General features: G+C 34.5%; 1 long non-coding RNA gene across 1 annotated transcript; it reads left to right on the forward strand.

The window, feature by feature from the left end:
* The first annotated feature begins 10,017 nt into the window (after window positions 1-10,017).
* Window positions 10,018-19,221, forward strand: LOC143251447 (uncharacterized). The gene is made up of 5 exons (XR_013028563.1): window positions 10,018-10,169; window positions 11,035-11,060; window positions 16,554-16,610; window positions 18,124-18,162; window positions 19,042-19,221. It is a non-coding gene; the product is annotated as an uncharacterized LOC143251447 (long non-coding RNA).
* The last annotated feature ends 1,096 nt before the right edge of the window (window positions 19,222-20,317 follow it).

Here is a 20,317-nt window from a genome sequence, read left to right on the forward strand (position 1 = left end):
GTATATCAGGTCATCCCTTAAGTAATGTCCGATTTTAGGTTCAGAAAAAGAGAAATTATTTCAAACGCTTTTAATGTTGTTTAATGAATAATGTATGTTCTAACATTATTAATTACACCATGCTAATGATTCACAAGCTTCTGAATGCCACTTCTATAACATTCTTGGGGTTTGGAGGAAAAGAATGTAGAGAGGGTAGTTTTGACACCTTCATGTGTTCCAAGCTCTTTTCCATCAAGATTGTTCTGCAAACTTCGGAATAAATGATAATCAGATGGAGCAAGATCTAGAGAATAAGGAAAATATGGAAGTTTTTCCCAGTCTAGCTCTTCAATCTTTGCAGATGTGATCCTTGCTGTATGGGGTTGTGCATTATCCTGGTGTAACACAACACCTTTACGATTGATCAAAGCAGGCCTCTTTTCATTCAGTACAACATTCAAATACTCTAATGTTGGCAATAGATGTCAGAGTAATCGTTTCATTGAGTGGCAGCAACTCAAAGTGGATAACACAAACAATATCCCACCAAATGCTTAACAACTTTCCTAGGGTGGAGGTCCATTTTAAGCTTTGCTTTAGCCAGTTTACCTGCACTGAGCCATTATATACGGCGCTTAACATTTTTATAAAGTATCCATTTTTCATGTTCAGTCACTAACCTGTCCAAAAAAGGTGAGTTACGTTCATGAGGAGAGTGCAGAGAAGTGTAAATGTCCATCTTGCTCTGAGCTTGGCTTCTGTAAAATCATGAGGGACTCATTTTCCAAGCTTTTACACCTTTCGAAGCTCTTAAACTGTTGAATGTGTTGAATTATGATTCTGTGCTAGTTCCTCAACTGTTACAGCAGAATATTCATCAAGTGCAGCCAGCAACAAGTGATCATTAAACTCAACAAGATGACCTGAACGTGGAGCATCACTCAAGCTGTAATCACCTGATCTGAACTTCTGAAACCACCTTCAACATTTTCTTTAATTGAGAGACTCCGCACCATAAACACCTTGAATGTTTCATGTAGTTTCTGCTGCACTGTTGCCTTTTTGATACTCATAAAGCATCATATGCCTAACGTGCTCCTCAGATACATCCATCTTTTTGTATTAATGATCTGAAAAAGTGGAGTTGGTTAAGTTTCTTTTATCTGTCTGAACATTGTTATACACGTCCTACTATTTTTTTAGTCATTAAAGTCTTCTACAAAGACAGAAATGATGATGCACTTTCTATATTAAATTTTCGGACATTACTTATATGACCTGTATTTTCAGTTTCAAGGTGTTTAGCCTACTGTGATAACCAAAACTAGTACTCAAAATGAGTACTCGCACAATCACTCCGGTCAATACCCGGCAAGGCCAGGTAATTAGAGTGCTCAACACGTAATGTGAGGATCGCGGGTTCGAATCCCCGTCACATCAAACATGCTCGTCGTTTCATCTGTGGGAGCGTTATAATGGAACGGTTCGTCCCACTATTCGTAATATAAAAAGTACCTCAAGAGTTAGCTAGTTAGGACTAAATTAGGGATGGCAAAATTCGAAAATAAACACACACTATGGTCAACCATGCCTTTTTCTCGTGTAAATAATATCTTGTGTCACAACCTTTTCAAAACTGCATACTTATGCTAGTAATGGATGAGATTCGGATATTTTTATATTGACTAAGACACTATGTTTTATTATTTTAATTCTCTTAAGACTGACTTATTGCTGCTAAATGTGGTAATACGGAAAATACGCCACTGGATAACTAGTCTATATGTTTCTTTTCAAAGTTTGTTTTTTGATAACCAAAAGTAGGCTTACATTTTTAGAAGAATGACAATAGTTAATGTAAACATGATAGAAAACACACGTAGGTTATAGAAGTCTTAATAGAAAAGAAATAGAAACCCTATAACCCGAGCGCTTTCGATAGGTGGACCTTTCATCTTCAGGGACAAACTGGGAATGCTACAGTTAGTATGCTAAAATCCTGAGAAGCTTTATAATTGTGATTAACAAGTATTAGTCAGGAAACTACAGGTACTTGACCAGGAACATTAACTGCAGATGTTGGTATTTCTTGGTTTGTTTTGAATTTTGCACAAAGCTACAAGAGGGCTATTTGCGCTAGCTGTCTCTAATTTCGCAGTATAAGACTAGATGGAAGACAGCTAGTCATAACCGACCACCGCCAACTCTTGGGTTATTCTTTTGCCAACGAATAGTGGGATTGAATATCACATTATAACGTCCCTACGGCTGAAAGGGCAGGCATGTTTGGTGCGACAGGGATTGGAACCCGCAACCCTCGGATTACGAGTCGAACGCCTTAACCCACCTGCCCATGACAGTCCGAGATGTTAGTATTTCTGCGAGAATATTAGATATTTTCGTCGGAGAAAGTCAGCTTCTAAACGACGTGAAACCAGCAAAGAATAGAGCTCCGTTAAGTGAACTGCACTGATATCAACTCAAAACTAATTCGCTCATCGTGAACCACAGATAAAATATTTAGTTCCAAACTAGATAGAAAACTTAATATTATTTGCAAAACTTTTGTACATAAATCATTATAAATACTATTGTTGCAGTATATATTTTTAAAATATAATTGTGTTAAGATTATAAATTGCGTGTATCAATCTTGTCGGCAAATATAAATCTGATACATTTTGACATTCAATTAGCTTCTAAATTAAAGCTGAAGTTTCAGGCTAAATGAAATCGTAATACGTAATATAATAAATCAGAGACAAGTTGTATAATCTATGTTTGATGTACGACAGGAGACACGAGATGAAATGCCATCATATAATCCATGTTTGATACACAACGAAAGGTAGTATATGAAATGCTCAGCATGATGTCTAAGTTTGATGAACGAGAGGAGGCAGTGCATGAAATACCAACCATACAGTCTATGTTTAATATACCAAACTTACAATAAAACAGTACATGAAATACCAACCATACAATGAAACAGTACATGAGACACCAATCATACAATGAAGCAGTACATGAAATACCAACCATACAATGAAACAGTACATGAAATACCAGCCATACAATTAATGTTTGATATATCACAGGAGGCACTAAATGAAAAAATAAAGGGCTGATAAATGTTTACCAAGAAGCTATAGCAAACTACACATGTTTTGTCATGTTAGATATTTTATTTACACACATAAGCCTATCTATGTTATTGTTAAATCCTCAAATACTGAAAAACAAAACTGTTTTTATATCAGGATTATTTTACAAATAAAGATATACATATATAAAGATATACATATATAAAGATATACATGTATAAAGATATACATGTATAAAGATATACATATCTCATACCATAACATAAATGTTTTATCGCCATTTATTAATTCAGCCAGGCAGTTGAATTTTAGCCATAAATATGAAGTAGATAAGATGGTTAAGTTTGAATTACTGCACTGTGTAAAAAAAATTTACTTTTTCATGTTCCTGGGAAGAAAGTGCTAGTTCCTAGTTGCTTATGCCTAAAGTAAATGGTAAAGACCTATTTTTATCTTCAAACTTTGCTTTTGTGACCTGGGTAATGAAATGTTCATATTTACCCATTTTTCAGTGTATTCCAGGTAATTCAGTGCTAAGTAGCTGATAGAGAATTTTCTAGAACTTTCCACAGTAATATATATACAGGAGCTTACAACTCACGACTTACGTTTAGTTCTAGTTGCCTAAGTGAACACATATACCTATTTGATTTTATCAGAGATGGCATCAACAAGCTGCAAGCACTCTCCAGACGCATTCTGCTAGATATGTGGCCAATTTATCAAGACGTACTCTGGACAGCATCTGCTAAAATGTGTGAAGCCTACAAGGCATATTTCGGCATGTCTGTTGGAGATCAAGACAAACTCTGGGCATCTCATTTCACTTGTGAGCACTGCATAAAAACTCTAGAAGGTAAGACGGACAATTTTTGCTTGCTTGAATTATACAAATTTTAGACCATTTAAAATGTAAATATCTCTTTATTTTTTAAATCTCCAATAACATAGAAAAAATATCATATATAAAATATTTTGCATGAATATCTTACACATTACTTGTGATGAAATAAATTTATTCTTCATAATAACAATTTTATTTTGCTCTTTTGCGGGATAGTACAGAGGGGAAAAGAGAGCCATGAAGTTTCCTATTCCAAGAATTTTCAAGAACCCACTGACCATTCAAGTAATTGCTACTTCTGCATGGTTCACCCTTCCAAACGTCGGCCTGGCAAGAATGCATCTCCCTGCACCCACTCCGCCTGAGAGAAAACAGCCTTCCTCAGAAGAGAGCAGAAAATCAGAAGAGGAGGTAGACGTTGAAGATCCAAATTACAATTTCAGAGGTGCAGCTGGTGAGAGAAACCCATACTACCTCAATCAAAGAGACTTCAATGACTTGATCATAGATCGTGGTCTAACAAAGTCGAATGCCAAGATTTTGACATCTAGGCTCAAGGACTAGGATTTGTTAGATGAAAGTGTTTAAGTCGCAAGTCAGAGGAAGCGTCACTGACATTTTACAAACTTCTTCACTCGTCAAGATGAGCTCTGCTTCTGTCACAATGTATCCGATCTGTGCGAGACAATTGGAATTGCCTGTAATCCGAACGAGTGGAACCTCTTCATTGATATCTCACCCAGAAGTCTTAAAGCTGTGCTGCTCCATAATGGGAATAAGTATCTGTCTGTTCCCCTGGCTCATTCGGTGCATTTCAAAGAGGAATACAACAGCGTCAAGATCTTGCTAGAAGCCTTGAAGTATGATGAGTATGGCTAGGATGTTATTGGAGACTTCAAAATTGTGGCATCCCTGATGGGTCTCCAAGGAAATTTTATCAAATATTTCTGTTATCTTTGCCTCTGGAACAGCAGGGACACTGCAGCGCACTACAACAGGAAGCACTGGTTACAACGGACCGAGCTTTCTGTGAGGAGGCACAATGTCAAGTGTGAGCCACTAGTGGATCTCCAGAAGGTGTTGTTCTTACCATTGCACATACAATTGGCTCTTATGAAACAACTCTTGATAAGGAGTCTGCAGCTTTCAAGTACCTTCGAGACTTCTTCCCTAAGCTGCCTGAGGCAAAGGTCAAAGCTTTGTTTGTTTGTTTTTGAATTTCGCACAAAGCTACTCGAGGGGTATCTGTGCTAGCCGTCCCTAATTTAGCAGTGTAAGACTAGAGGGAAGGCAGCTAGTCATCACCACCCACCGCCAACTCTTGAACCACTCTTTTGCCAACGAATAGTGGGATTGACCGTCACATTATAACGCCTCCACGGCTGAAAGGGCGAGCATGTTTAGCGCGACGGGGATGCGAACCCTCGACCCTCGGATTACAAGTCGCACGCCTTAACACGCTTGGCCATGCCTGGCCCAGATCAAAGCTGGTGTCTTCGTTGTACCACAAATAAAGAAGATTCTGGAGTACACAGGATTCCCCAAGAAGCTCAGTAGGAAGAAAAAAAAGCTTGGGGTACCTTTGTCGCAGTGGTTTGAGGCTTTATGGGCAATCACTAGGCCGAAAATTATGTGGAACTGGCTGAGGCTCTGGTGAAGAACTAAGGTAAAATGGGCTGCAGGATGTCCCTGAAAGTCCATATCTTTGACGCTTGTCTTGATAAATTCAAGGAGAACATGGGAGCATACTTAGAGGAGCAAGGCGAGTGCTTCCACCAAGATATACTGGACTTTAAACGCTGCTACCAAGGAGCATATAACAAAAACATGATGGGAGACTTTGTTTGGAGGCTGATACGTAAAAGTGATTTACATTACAGTCGCAAATCTCGAAAAACTACTCACTTCTAAACATTTTTGTTCATTTTTGTACAACTTTAGAAAAATACATGTAAATCTTGATTCATATGCTGTTTTATTCAGACCTTATGTAAATGAAAATGTGCAAATTTGCCCGTTTTTACATATCAAATAGGTTAATTTTTAAATTTCGTTATCCAGGTCACAAAAGCAAAGTTTGAAGGGAATAACGGCCATTTTCTGTACTTTTACAACAAAAGCAATTAAGAAATAACACGTACTATCCAGGAACAAAATTTGTGTTACATAGTGTTATGGTATATAAAATATACAGTAGACATGATAGTTAAGTATGAGTTATTATGGTATATAAAATATACAGTAGACATGATAGTTAAGTATGAGTTATTATGGTATATAAAATATACAGTAGACATGATAGTTAAGTATGAGTTATTATGGTATATAAAATATACAGTAGACGTGATAGTTAAGTATGAGTTATTATGGTATATAAAATATACAGTAGACATGATAGTTAAGTATGAGTTATTATGGTATATAAAATATACAGTAGACATGATAGTTAAGTATGAGTTATTATGGTATATAAAATATACAGTAGACATGATAGTTAAGTATGAGTTATTATGGTATATAAAATATACAGTAGACATGATAGTATGAGACAGTGACATGATAGTTAAGTATGAGTTATTATGGTATATAAAATATACAGTAGACATGATAGTTAAGTATGAGTTATTATGGTATATAAAATATACAGTAGACATGATAGTTAAGTATGAGTTATTATGGTATATAAAATATATGTTGAATAAGTGAAGATTCCATGAGAGGAGGTCGCGATGCTTATGAGTTTTTCAACTGAGCGATAAAACAAGAGTATATCGATAAACTATTGATATGGTTGATTTACTATATAATGGTGTAGGTGTAGATTTTTTATAGAATTCGAAGCACGTGCAGAATGGTAGTATTATAAAATTTGTCCTAATCTAGTTATAATAAGAGTAAAAAAAAACACAACAGAATCAAACAGAACGGACTGAGAACAAAAGAACAAATAGAAGATAGGCACACAGGCTGTGTTTGTTCTCCAAACTATACAGCATTGTCAGATTCAAAGAACAATACTTAGGTTTATTAAACCTCAGTTTCAGTTTCAACTCATTTTGACTATAGTAGGCGAATAATATCTGGTGTGTTTTACTAACGGTTAACTGCTGGTTGTTTTTCCTAAAGGCTAAATTGGTATATTTTATTAATGGGTTAATATTTAGTGTGTTTATTAAAGATTAACTTCTGGTATATTTTACTAATGGGCTAATTTATGGTGTGATTTATAATAAGATAATTAATGATCTAATATTTGGTTTATTGTACTTAAGATATAATTAGTGGGCTAATATTTGTTTTGTTGTACTAAAGGGATAATTAGTGGGCTAGTATGTAGTTTGTTGTACTAAAGGGATATTTAGTGAGCTAATATTTGGTTTGTTGTAATAAATGGATAATTAGTGGGGTAATATTTGTATTGTTGTAATAAAGGGATAATTAGTGGGCTAATATTTGTTTTGTTGTACAAAATGGATAATTAGTGGGCTAATATTTGGTTTGTTGTACTAAAGGGATAATTAGTGAGCTAATATTTGGTTTGTTGTACCAAAGATGACATTGCTTATCAACCTACAACAGACATTTAAAAAACATACAATATTACAACAATAATTTAGTAACACAACAATGTATAAATAGTCTTATTGACTACTGACAATGGTGATTTAGTAACAGAAAAACATACAAATAGTTTTATTGACTAAACATTGATGGACCATCTAATAATATCATCTAGTTTAAACTTTGAGTCCAATACAGTAATAAAGTTTTAAAACTAAAGAAGTGAGTCATGTCAGTTTAAACTTAAGTCAAAGTTAAAATAAGACACTGAAGTTTTCTTTTCGCAGAAATCATTTGAAATATCAATCTTCACTTTTTTAAAATGTGTTTTTAAGTTTTTTATTGTTTAATAAAACCATGATACTAGATTTTTATTATATCGTTAATACAATCTTTAACAGCTGTAGAGTGAGGCCAGGCATGGCCAGGTGCGTTAAGGCGTTAGACTCATAATCTGAGGATCGCGGGTTCGAATCCCAATCGTACTAAACCTGCTCACCCTTTTAGCCGTGAGGACGTTATATTGTGATGGTCAATTCCACTATTTGTTGGTAAAATAGTAGCTCAAGAGTTGGCGGTGAGTGGTGATGATTAGCTGCCTTCCCTCTAGTCTCACAGTGCTAAATTAGGGACTGCTAGCGCAGATAGCTGTTGTGTAGCTTTACGCGAAATTTAAAAAATAAACAAACAAACTGTAGAGTGGATAATCTTGAATTTATTAATATTTTACTAATAACCCAACGTAAGATGCAAAAATCGTTTAATCATTAAAATATTTCTTGTTTCCATGTAAGTTCCAGTATCGTTTGATCAATAAAGTGTTTCTTGTTTCCATGTAAGTTCCAGTATCGTTTAATCAATAAAGTGTCTTTCATTTCCGTGTAAGTTCCAGTATCGTTTGATCAACAAAGTGTTTTTTGTTTCCATGTAAGTTCCAGTATCGTTTGATCAATGAAGTGTTTCTTGTTTCCGTGTAAGTTCCAGTATCGTTTGATCAATAAAGTGTTTCTTGTTTCCATGTAAGTTCCAGTATCGTTTGATCAATAAAGTGTTTCTTGTTTCCATGTAAGTTCCAGTATCGTTTAATCAATAAAGTGTCTTTCATTTCCGTGTAAGTTCCAGTATCGTTTGATCAACAAAGTGTTTTTTGTTTCCATGTAAGTTCCAGTATCGTTTGATCAATGAAGTGTTTCTTGTTTCCGTGTAAGTTCCAGTATCGTTTGATCAATAAAGTGTTTCTTGTTTCCGTGTAAGTTCCAGTATTGTTTGATTAATAAAGTGTTTTTTGTTTTCATGTAAGTTCCAGTATCGTTTGATCAATAAAGTGTTTCTTGTTTCCATGTAAGTTCCAGTATCGTTTGATCAATAAAGTGTTTCTTGTTTCCATGTAAGTTTCAGTATCGTTTGATCAATAAAGTGTTTCTTGTTTCCGTGTAAGTTCCAGTATCGTTTGATCAATAAAGTGTTTCTTGTTTCTACACATTATGTCTCCCGATGGGATAGCGGCAAGTCTTGGATTTTCAACGCTGAAATCAATGGCTCGATTACCCGATGTGGCTTTACGATGATAAAACAAACACGTAGTAATTATACATTACTAAAGGAACAATCAATAGCTTCGATACTTCTGTTACACAGCGTTTATCACATCAGACCCTAAAAAATAAAATCTGTTCTTCGTTATCAAAGAACACCGACGATTTTTAATGAGACGATAAATAAAATGACTTCCACCAGTAATGGCTGCCAAGAGTAATTCCACCACGTACTGAATTAGCTGACTGAATACAGTTTATATATTTTCTCAGCAGGTTTTTTGACGTTCAACCTCATTCACACATAACAGTGTTAAGTTTGATTGTTAGAGGCTTGAACAAAAACAAGTTATTTATAAATAATTTACATCACTTGTATTTCATTAAAATGTGACATTGGTAGTAGTGGTAAATTTTTGTAAGGGTCTATAAATATATCAGAATTGAAACCAATCTTGCATAATCACAAGTATTTAATATTGTAAATTAATACATCAAACTGAAACCTATCATTATTAATTAATTACTAGTATTTTTAGCTTTTATTCAAATAACATTTCACGAGTTACAATATGAATTGGATGAGAAGTTTGTCGTGTGGCCCAAACTACATACAGAATACACTGTGTTATAAACGAATAAACGAATTTTTATCTTGCTTAATAACAGATTTGGAAATTAATTTCAGTATTTTATGTTAATGAAGAGATATATAACACGTGTTTCTAGACGAAAGTAGAGCGGGAAATGTAAATAAAAAGATTGTAACACGTGTTTCTAGAGCGGGAAAAATTAGTTTCAATTGTTGTTCACGAATAGAAGAAACCCATTGGTTTCACAAACAATGAGAAACACACTTGCACACACTTGTCACTTTTGTGTAACACAATGGACAAAATATTAGCTATTGAGGTTTCATTCTCTCTTTTTAACCGGGGAAGAATAGGAACATACTGTTTGTTTTTCTGTATGTGTGCCAAACCCACCCACCCACATACATAGATATACATATATATATACAGCTTCTGTTTCAAGAAGAAACAGACTACCAAAACCCCTCAAAAGAAGCCCTACAATCAGCAGTCATGAAAGTTCTTGTTGTTGGTACATGTTTTCTTTTGATTCTGGTGACTTTTTGTCAAGGTAATAATTTCTGAATTTACATCTTTCTGTTCTGACCTTTGTTTATTGTAAATGGTTTTCACTTTTAAAATTGTTTAATAAGTTTTCATGTTTTAGTTTTAAATTATTCAACCCAGTTCTTAGTTAATTTTATTTTCATATTTTAACTATGTTTGAACGTGTCTAAAAATTGTTTACAAGGTAAAATAATGGAAAGTACTAACCGTAGAGAATGGACAATTAAATGCGAATAGTACTTGGTCCATACGATAATTTCCCAATTAGAACTTGAAACTGTATTCAAGCCTTGCTGCCTTCTATACTAGGTTCACCGAGCTTGTTTTCAGTATTTTTTGTATGTTGTTCATACCGTATTATGTTGCTATTCGACGAGACGAATTATTACAGACATTTATTTATAACAGAGTATTACAGGAATAGTGTTACAGAGTTATTATTCCTTTTTTGTTTCTCCAAAATTCTGACGTCCATTTTTTCAAACTTTTTAAAACGCAAAAGCGCAAATAAGTGACTACGTTTTTACTTACCTGTATTAGACAGACCAAGATATTTCCTGGACACCTTATAATTTCATTTGTTAACTAACCTGTATTAAACAGACTAAGACATTTCTTGGATATCTTATAATTTCATATTTAACTAAGCTGTATCAGACAGACCAAGATATTTATTGGATATCTTACACTTTCATTTTCTCACTAACGTATTCTAAAAGACGGAGAGAAACTTGAAGAATATTTTAACATTTTTAAACAGTCAATAAATTATGTCAATATTTTTGAACAAATGATGAACAGATTTGTTGCTTGTTGTTTACCATAGTAGCAAATAATATTTTTTCTCCTTTTCTTTGTCAAACGAGCAGGTGAAGTTTCGAAGACTTCCAGCGAGGTAAGATAGTAACATTTTATTAACATGATTATGACACAAGAAGGTAGAAACGTTATTACTTGATTTGTGTTTTTAAATACACGTTTTTCATACTCATATCAACTGTCTCTATTGCAAGTGATAAAAATGTTTTGTAAATGTAAACTAATTTAGGTATGGCAGTGACAAAAATAACGTGAACAAGAGTAATAGGGTTTTACATATTTGTTTTGAATTTCGCACAAAGCTACTCGAGGGCTATCTGTGCTAGCCGTCCCTCATTCAGCAGTGTAAGACTAGAGGGAAGTCAGTTGTCATAGTCATCAACACCCACCGCCAACTCTTGGGCAACTCTTCTACCAACGAATAGTGGGATTGACCGTCACATTATAACGCTTCCACGGCTGAAAGGGCGAGTATATTTGGTGCGACAGGGGATGCGAACCCGCGCCCCTCAGATTAGGAGTCGAACGCCTTAACCCACTTGGCCATGCCGGGCCGGTTTTACATAGATTATTCAAAGACGACTTTAAATATTAAAATTTAATGTTACACCATGGATTGCATACTTTACTTTAATGTTACAGCAGTTAGAAATTATACATTACTGACTGTTGGTATGCAGTTTGCTTGTCATATTATCATAATCATCTCAGGGTAGGCATCAGTGTAGTATTACTAAGAGCTAAGGACTTATGTACAAGGAAAACAAAGTTGAGTCAAATTGACTGATCTTGTAACCATTTTGTAACATCAAATTTTAATATTGAATGTCATATAGGGATGGTCTATGTATGGCTGTATCATCCTTATATTTTTGTTTGTATTCTTTTTGTCTCTGCAATCCCAAGATCATTTTAAATTTACAAAATGCTTTATCACTTGTTTTGTGAAGTTTTCCATGACTAAACGTTAGTGTATTCTATTAAAGTGTAATAAAATAACACATTTTATGATATTTCTTTTTATTTCTTCACTTCACTTTATATGTATTACGAACCCTGGTGTCTGTCAGAGCGTTCGTTTGTCTTCCGTTTTAAAAGCTGCGCACGCAGGTAAATCTCAACACTCAGTTTTAAAGTGACGGGATAACAGGTGTGGATAATATTGATGTCAAATTTTATTTCACAAGCAGGATATTCTACATTAAACTGTTAGGAATTAACCTCACTATCATTCACACTTCAGAATATTACGTGACTTAAAAACAAAAATGTAGATTTAAGTCTTGATATAAAATGATAAATACGTCCGGCTTATAGATTTACTATACTATTATTGAGCGGCTGTTAGCATGACTGAAACGCTGAACTATTATTTTTCACGGTGTGGCACAGATAGCCCTCGAGTAGCTTTGTGCGAAATTCGAAAACAAACAAACAAACAGAGTTCTGGCTGTGAGTGAAACACGATTAACCTTTTAAAAATCCTTGAAATAAGTTAAATTGATAGATTATTTTTTCCCGTCCCTGGAAACAAGTACTTTTGCTTATACATAATATAAGGATTATCTCCCTAAAAGACGCCATTTATATAGTGTACATAGCGTTAAGTATTCAAAGTGCTACAATCATCTAATGTTTATCTATTATTTGCTTGTAATTCTACTTTCATTCTGTATTTGAGATTTTTAAATGAACAACCAGCAAACTTTAATAAGTTATAACATTATCTATACCAGAATTAGGATTTTTGTTAAAATTACTACTTGTTACTACGATTAAAAATGACATTGTGTACTGCCCAGAAACATTTAAAGTGGATTTAGGTTTAAACTGACATTATTGATAAAGTAGTTCTAGAGTTCTCTAAACAAGAAGAAAGATAAACAATTTGATCCCTTCTTGGTCGGGTTCGAAACCCTGCCACATCAAACGTGCTCGTCCTTTCAGCTGTGGGGGCATTATAATGTGACATCCAATCCCACTATTCGTTGGTAAAAGAGTAGCCCAAGAGTTGGCGGTCGATGGTGATGACTAGTTACCTTAGTTCTAGTCTTACACTGGTAAATTAGAGACGGCTAGTGCAGATAGCCCTTGTGCCGCTTTGCGCAAAATTCAAACAAACCAAAACCGTTTTGGGTTTGATATCTCAGTAATGGCTTCTTATCTCGTTGGGTACAGAAACAAATTAAATTTTTCTTAGTAGAACTGTTTGAATATTTATATCATTCCTGTTGACCGTTACTGCAGAGATGTATTTATTAACTTCATGTTTGTTCCTTGTCATAGGCAGTAATATTTAATAACACAATGTAACACAAATTTTGTTCCTCGATAATATTTGTTATTTCTTAATTGCTTATGCTGTAAAAGTACAGAAAATGGTCGCTATTCCCTTCAAACTTTGCTTTTGTGACCTGGATAATGAAATTCAGAAATTAAACTATTTTCTGTGTAAAAACAGGCAAATTTGCACATTTTCAATCACATAAGGTTTGAATAAAACAACATATGAATCAAGATTTACATGTATTTATACTAAAGCTATACAAAATGAATAGTTTTTCGAGACTTACGAGTGTAATGTAAATCATTTTCACGTATCAGCCTCCAAACAAAGCCTTCCATCATGTTCTCGTTATACGCTCCTTAGTAGCAGCGTTCAAAGTCCAGTATATCTTGGTGGAAGCGCTCGCCTTGCTCCTCTGAGTATGCTCCCATGTTCTCTTTGAAGTTATCAAGATGAGCGTCAAGGATATGAACTTTCAGGGACACCTTCAGCCCATTTTGCCGTAGTTTTTTACCAGAGCCTCAACCAGTTCCACATAATTTTCGGCCTTGTTATTGTCTATAAAGCCCCGAACCACTGCGACAAAGGTACCCAAAGCTTTTTTTCTTCCTACTGTGCTTCTTGTGAAATCCTGTGCACTCCAGAATCTTCTTTATTTGTGGTACAACGAAGACACCAGCTTTGACCTTTGCCTCAGGCAGCTTAGGGAAGAAGTCTCGAAGGTACTTGAAAGCTGCAGACTCCTTATCAAGAGTTGTTTCATAAGACACAATTGTATGTGCAATGGTAGGAACAACACCTTCTGGAGATCCACTAGTGGCTCACACTTGACATTGTGCCTCCTCACAGAGCTCGGTCCGTTGTAACCAGTGCTTCCTGTTGTAGTGCGCTGCAGTGTCCCTGCTGTTTCAGAGGCAAAGATAACAGAAAAATTTGATAAAATCTCCTTGGAGACCCATCAGGGATGCCACAATTTTGAAGTCTCCAATAACATCCTAGCCATACTCATCATACTTCAAGGCTTCTAGCAAGGTCTTGACGCTGTTGTATTCCTCTTTGAGATGCACCGAATGAGCCAGGGAAACAGACAGATACTTATTCTCGTTATGGAGCAGCACAGCTTTAAGACTTCTGGGTGAGATATCAATGAAGAGGTTCCACTCGTTCGGATTACAGGCAATTCCAATTGTCTCGCACAAATCGAATACATTGTGACAGAAGCAGAGCTCATCTTGACGAGTGAAGAAGTTTGTAAAATGTCAGTGACGCTTCCTCTGACTTGCGACTTAAACACTTTCATCTAACAAATCCTAGTCCTTGAGCCTAGATGTCAAAAGCTCGGCATTCGACTTTGTTAGACCACGATCTCTGATCAAGTCATTGAAGTCTCTTTGATTGAAGTAGTATGGGTTTCTCTCACCAGCTGCACCTCTGAAATTGTAATTTGTATCTTCAACGCCTACCTCCTCTTCTGATTTGCTGCTCTCTTCTGAGGATGGCTGCTTTCTCTCTCTGGCAGAGTGGGTACAGAGAGCTCAGGGCAGTATGGCATTGGGGCGATGTATAATAGAAGGTCCACATACATGATAGCAGATGCATTCTTGCCAAGCCGACGTTTGGAAGGGTTCACCATGCAGAAGTAGCAATTACTTGAGTGGTCAGTGGGTTCTTGAAAATTCTTGGAATAGGAAACTTCATGGCTCTCTTTTCCCCTCTGTACCATCCTGCAAAAGAGCAAAATAAAATTATTATGAAAAATAAATTTATTTCATCACAACTGATGTGTAAGAGATTCATGCAAAATATTTTATATGTGATATTTTTTCTACACTCTTGGATATTACAAAAAAAAATAAAATAAATTAAATTATATTTAAATTTTAAAAGGTCTAAAATTTGTATAATATAAAACTTTACTTTTCAAGCAAGCAAAAAATGTCCGTCTTGCCTTCTAGAATTTTTTGCAGTGCTTGCAGATAAAATGAGGTGCACAGAGTTTGTCTTGATCCTTGCCAGGCATGTTGAAATATACCTTGTAGGCTTCACACATTTTAGCAAATGCTGTCACAGGGTGCTTTTTCGTTCTTGTCTTGATAAATTGGCCACATACGTTGGAGAATGCTTGCAGCTTTTTGATGCCATCTCTGGTGAGTGGTGAGTCCCTGTATATACATTACTATGAAAAGTTCTAGAAAAGAACCTTCCATCTACTTGGAAGGTTCTGGAAAATGGATAAATTTGAAAATTTTATTACCCAGGTCACAAAAGCAAAGTTTGAAGATAAAAATAGGTCTTTACCATTTACTTTATGCATAAACAATTGGAAAATAACACTTTCTTCCCAGGAACAAAAAAAAAAGTAAACATTTTGTTACTTAGTGTTATTTGAAAAGTACAGAGATGTGTATATTTACTTCATGTTTTTCTCCTCGTAATAATCTGTAACACTTAATTATTTGAAAAGTACAGAGATGCATATATTTACTTCATGTTTGTTTCTCGCCATAATCAGTAGCATTTATTTCATATTTACTTTAAGTCAAATTTTATCAGTGCTCTATATACAAAATTAATCTAAATATTATTTTATCAGTGTTGTATTTAAATGACTAATCTAAATAGCGTCATAACTGTTTAGAATAGTTCTATTAGGTTGAGGAATAATTCGTGAGCGTTTTTAAATAATTTCATTCAAGCATTACATGCAAGACTATACAATACTTCAATGCATGAACACATTACACCCAAAACATTTATTATGATACTTTATTTCATGTAATACCTAGGTATATAGTATGCATTGTTTTAAACGAAATTGCAAGAAATTAAATGCGAAAAGCAGATGGTGTCGAAAATGCTCGATTTTGTCAAACACACCATCTATTAGAGCAAAAAATTATCTACCAAATGACATGAAATATTTTGCGAAAGCGTTTCATTTATGAATATATTTTTTTAACTTGAAAAAACGCTCACGAATTATTCCTCAACCCAATACATTATTATTGATACTAAAATTCAAAAACTAAATAACAATTTTGAAACATTGTATACTTTTCATCCATCAACTGGTATATCCAGGTGTATCTATCTTTCATCCATCAACTGGTATATCCAGGTGTATCTATCTTTCATCCATCAACTGGTATATCCAGGCGTATCTATCTTTCATCCATCAACTGGTATATCCAGGCGTATCTATCTTTCATCCATCAACTGGTATATCCAGGCGTATCTATCTTTTCAAATATGGAGTTGATATTTGCCCTTTTTTCACTTTAGTGTCGAGTAGATCTCATAAAGTGTCTGGATGAAGCAGAAAATACAATGACGGTACAGGTTAGTTAATCCATCATTAAATACTTATGTAATGCATAATTACTGACCTCAGTGTTAAGTTAATCAGTCATTTAAAACTTGTGTAAATTCTAAGTGTTGAAACACTTATACCATAATCTCAGTTATTATCTGTTATTCTGTTGAACTAATGAAGTAAAATAATCTTTCCTACGTGAGTTCAATACTAGAATCTCTAGCAGGTTTCATGAGATTGTTAGCTTCGTGAACGCACGTTTGCAACATCAGTTAAGTATTTCAGTCTACTACTCGCATACAAGTCCACTGTGATTACTGAGTTCTTGAAATAAACTTATATTATCCACACATGGAAAACTTTAAACACGATGCGAAATGAAGCAACACATTTGACATTAAAAATATCAATCAGGATATTAATTATTATCATTACGTTTATTATGTTTGTGGTGCTTGATGTAGTTGGATTTCATGGATAAACAAGAAACTCTTCAGTAGAAGACGTCAGTTTCCTTAAAGTAGATGAAGAACGATAAACACCTACATAATAGAACGAAGAATCATCGTTTCTTCCACATGGAAGGGGCTTAGTTCAATATGAAAAAAGGAATCCCACTGCATATTATTTGTTCCATGTAGAAGGATCTTGATTTGATGTGAAGCAATGAATTAAACTGTTCACTTCTGTTCCAAGTAGAAGATACTTAGTTTTATGTGGGTTAATGAATCACATTGATCATTATTTGGTACAGGTGGAATGGACTTAGTTTAATGTGAAGCAATGAATCAACCTGTTCAGTTTTCGCTCCAGATTGAAGAGACTTGGGTTGCATTAACTTGGACAACACTTGACAAATCACTGTCTCATTTATTACAAACATTAGGAATGATGAGAATTATTACTATTGTGTGGGTAGCCATGGGACGATGATAATAGCTAAAGAAGTAATAACTACCATGTCATGTTGTGACATCTGAGACAATACTGATGATTATAGATAGATGAGAATAGTATTATTGTGTGGAATTTGTGGAGGATAACATTATGGACTTGAGCCAGTGGAAAAGAATCCCTGACTACCTTATCAAATTGTTATACCCTATAGAATGCAACATTAATGAAACTCAAAGACCACATTTACAATTTGTGGTGATATACTAGATATGGATACTTTCCTCATCCTAAACTCTTCTGCAATGTTTGTAGAGACCTTAAAATCTCACTACATTTGAGTCAGACTACTGGCGATTTATTTCATACCCTCGTGTGCACCAACAGTCGGTAACAAGTGTTATGATGAACGTGAAAAGAGAGATTATTCCCAATTACGATATTGCACCATCAGTGGTGTAACATGGCTCAGGATGTTTATTTTGATAGTGTGAAATGTGATGAACTTCTTATAATCTTAATAGAATCTAATATTTAGAATTCGTCTGGTAGCTTGAATAATATGCATCGAAAGTATAATATAAAACAATGCTTTCTTAAGCTCTCCTTTATATTTTAATACCATTCTCTCGATTTTCTTCACAGACTCCAGACACCTATACTTGCTGTGACCAGTATAGCTTGGTAAGGAATATCTGATTTTTTTTTTTTTTTTACGTTTTCGTTCTCTTCTCGCTCCAGTGAAGTATGTCATGTAATATAAGAAAAATAGAAATAAGGTTTAAAAACTTGAACATAAGTAACATGGTGGAGAGAGTTGGACAGTGTTCATTTAATATTTATGAAGTAACATGGTGGACAGAGTTAAACAGTGTTTATCTAATATTTATAAAGTAACATGGTGAATAGAGTAAGACAGTGTTAATCTAATATTTAAAAAGTAACATGGTGGCTAGAGTTAGGCAGTGTTAATCTAATATTCATAAGGTAATATGGTCAACAGAGCTAAGCAGTGTTAATCTAATATTTAGAAAGTAAAATGGTGGCTAGAGTTAATAAGTGTTAATCTAATATTTAGAAAGTAAAATGGTGGCTAGAGTTAATAAGTATTCTTCTAATGTTTATAAAGCAACATGGTGTCTAGAGTTAGGCAGTGTTCATCTAATATTTGTAAATTAACGTGGTATATCTAGTTGAATAATGCTCCTTTAACATTCAAAGTGTAACTTTGACCTGGAGTTAAAGGATGTTTCTCTTGTATTTTGAAAGTAACGTAATGTATCTAGTTGAATAGTGTTGCTCTAATATTTAATGTGTAACGGGAGACTAAGATTTAATAGTGGACCTCTTTATTTTAAATTAATCATCGGCGAAGCTATCTATCATGTGGTTTGGATGACAGACAGAGGGTCTCTAGAGTCTCTTCCATTTTCCAAACATTATTAATAGTGTAAATCTCTCAGCGAGCTTCATAAAGTATAGTTCGGTTAGAGAATGTAAATTGAGCACTAGAGTTAAACTGTATTATTCACACTGAGTTTATGATGTTTCTTTCATTTACAGTGTCTACACAAAAGTCCTGGAATTCACAAACCGTAAGAACAACGGCGACTTGGATAAAGCTTCTCTGAAAATGGAAACGTCTTAGTGTTTGTTAATTAAATATTCTTTAAGATATAATTAAATTCTGAAGTTTTCGAGCTTTCATACGTGAGTAAAATAAAAATAAAAGTGAGAAATAAATATCTTCCAACTTATTATTAACCATCGATATAACACACACACACACACTAACAGACCCGACATGACGAGGTGGTTATAATAAATATCTTCCAACTTATTATACACCAACGATACAACACACACACACACACTAACAGACCCGACATTACGAGGTGGTTATAATAAATATCTTCCAACTTATTATACACCAACGATACAACACACACACACACACTAACAGACCCGACATGACGAGGTGGTTATAATAAATATCTTCCAACTTATTCTTCACCAACGATACAACACACACACACTTAAACAGACCCGACATTACGAGGTGGTTATAATAAATATCTTCCAACTTATTATTGACTAAAGATACAACCCAGACAAACTTAAACAGGCCAGACATCAACAGGTGGTTATAATAAATATCTTCCAACTTATTATTCTCCAATAATATAACCAACACACACTTAAATCGGACCGACATGACCAGGTGGTTCTAATAATTATTTTCGAAGTTACTAAACGATATAACTAAGACACACTTAAAAAAGCGCGGCATGACCAGATGGTTATACTAAATATCTTCAAACTAATTATTAACAAACGATACAACCCATAAACATTTAAACAGACCTGACATAACCAGGTGGTTATAATAAATATCTTCCAACTTATTATTTATCAACGATATAACCCAGACACACTTAAAAAGTCTGGATATGACCAGGTGGTAATAATAAATATCTTTTATCTTATATTTCACCAACGATATAACCTGGACACACTTAAACAGGCCCAACATGAACAGATGGCTATAAAAAATACTTTAGAAGTTACTAACCTATATAACCAAGACACACCTAAAGAGGCCAGACAAGACAAGGTAGTTATAATAAATATCTTCCAACTTATTACTATTTACTAACGATACAACCCAAATACACTTAAACAGGCCTGACATGATTAAGTGGTTATAAAAAATATTTTCCAACTCTTATTCAGCAACAATATAACCAAGACACACTTAAACAAACACGACATGATCAGGTGGTTATAATAAATATCTTCCAACTTATTATTCACCAACGATACTACACAGGCACACGTA

This window comes from Tachypleus tridentatus, chromosome 6, assembly GCF_004210375.1.
Source record: "Tachypleus tridentatus isolate NWPU-2018 chromosome 6, ASM421037v1, whole genome shotgun sequence".
Lineage (NCBI taxonomy): Eukaryota > Metazoa > Arthropoda > Merostomata > Xiphosura > Limulidae > Tachypleus > Tachypleus tridentatus.